Here is a 2111-nt window from a genome sequence, read left to right on the forward strand (position 1 = left end):
CGCTTCTTTAATGTCAATAGCTTGACAGTGAGCTCTTAGAGAGCTTCACAGAGACTCAGAGCTTAATGGTGGCCTCCTAACACCAAACATAGAAGTTGAGTGTGGGGGCTCTGTTTGACTCTATATTGAGAGAAGCTTTTCATGATTCCTCTCCATGGTTACAGAAGAAGATCCTTGAGCCTTAAACACAAGGTAGTCCTTATTCAATTGAAGGACTAACTCTCCTCTGTCCACATCAATCATAGCTCTTGCTGTGGCTAGGAAGGGTCTTCCAAGGATAATGGATTCATCTTCATCATTCCCAGTGTCTAGGATTATGAAATCATCACGGATGTACATGCCTTCAACCTTCACTAAGACATCCTCTACAAGTCCATAAGCCTATTTCATTGATTTGTCTGCCATCTCTAATGAGATTCTTGCAGCTTGTACCTCAAAGATCCCTAGTTTCTCCATTACAAAGAGTGGCATGAGATTTATTCCTAACCCCAGGTCACACAGAGCCTTCTCAAAGGTCATGGTGCCTATGGTACAGGGTATTAAGAACTTTTCGGGATCCGGTTTCTTCTGAGGTAATTTCAGTTGAACCAAGGCATTCAGTTCATTAATGAGCAATGGAGGTTCATCCTCCCAAGTCTCATTACCAAATAACTTGGCATTCAGCTTCATGATTGCTCCTAAATACTGAGCAATTTACTCTTCAACAACATCTTCATCTTCTTCAGAGGAAGAATACTCATCAGAGCTCATGAATGGCAACAGTAAGTTCAGTGGAATTTCTATGGTCTCTGTATGAGCCTCTGATTCCTTTGGTTCCTCAATAGGAAACTCCTTATTGGTCAGTGGATGTCCAACAAGGTCTTCCTCACTGGAAATCACTGCCTCTTTACTCTCTCCAGGTTCGGCCACTTTGGCTATAGTTATGGCCTTGCACTCTCTTTTGGGATTCTCTTTTATATTGCTTGGGAGAGTACTAGGAGGAGTTTCAGTAACTCTTTTACTCAGCTGACCCATTTGTGCCATCAAATTTCTAATGGAGGACCTTGTTTTAGTCATGAAACTGAGAGTGGTCCTAGATAGATCAGAGACTATGGTTGCTAAGTCAGAGAGGCTCTGCTTAGAATTCTCTGTCTGTTGCTGAGAAGATGATGGAAAAGGTTTGCTATTGCCAAACCAAATTTTCCCACCATTATTATTATTGAAGCCTTGATTAGGCTTTTGCTGATCCTTCCATGAGAAATTAGGATGATTCCTCCATGAAGGATTGTAAGTGTTTCCATAGGATTCTCCTATGTAATTCACTTCTTCCATTGCAAGATTCTCAGGGTTATAGCTTCTTTTTCAGAGGAAGCTTCTTTAGTACTACCGAATGCAGCTTGCATTCCAGTCAGATTCTGAGAAATCATACTGACTTGTTGAGTCAATATTTTATTCTGAGCTAATATTGCATTCAGAGTATCAATCTCAAGAACTCCTTTCTTTTGAGTCATTCCATTATTCACAGGATTTCTTTCAGAGGTATACATGAACTGGTTATTTACAACCATTTCAATGAGTTCCTGGGCTTCTGCAGGATTTTTCTTCAGATGAAGAGATCCACCAACAGAGTGGTCCAACGACATCTTGGATAATTCAGACAGACCATCATAGGATATACATAAGATGCTCCATTCTGAAAGCATGTCAAAAGGACACCTTTTGATCAATTGCTTGTATCTTTCCCAAGCTTCATAGAGGGTTTCACCTTCCTTCTGTCTTAAGGTTTGGACTTCCACTTTAAGCTTGCTTAACTTTTGAGGTGGAAAGAATTTGGCCAAGAAAGCATTGACCAACTTTTCCCAAGAGTTCAGGCTTTCTTTAGGTTGTGAGTCCAACCATATCCTATATCTGTCTCTTACAGCAAAGAGGAAACGCAGAAGTTTGCAAACCTCGGGATTAACCCCATTGGTCTTAACAATGTCACAGATTTGCAAGAATTCAGCTAAGAACTGATGAGGATCTTCCAATCGAAGTCCATGAAACTTGTAATTCTGCTACATTAGAGAAACTAATTGAGGCTTAAGCTCAAAGTTGTTTGCTCCAATTGCAGGAATTCAGATGCTTCTTCCATA

General features: G+C 40.5%; 1 non-coding gene across 1 annotated transcript; it reads left to right on the forward strand.

Annotated features, from left to right (window-relative positions):
* Positions 1 to 1676: 1676 nt before the first annotated feature.
* LOC112773856 (small nucleolar RNA R71) lies at positions 1677 to 1784 on the forward strand. Its single transcript, XR_003188382.1, has one exon. It is a non-coding gene; the product is annotated as a small nucleolar RNA R71 (small nucleolar RNA).
* Positions 1785 to 2111: the final 327 nt, after the last annotated feature.

Source organism: Arachis hypogaea, chromosome 18, assembly GCF_003086295.3.
Source record: "Arachis hypogaea cultivar Tifrunner chromosome 18, arahy.Tifrunner.gnm2.J5K5, whole genome shotgun sequence".
In the NCBI taxonomy this organism is placed as follows: Eukaryota; Viridiplantae; Streptophyta; class Magnoliopsida; order Fabales; family Fabaceae; genus Arachis; species Arachis hypogaea.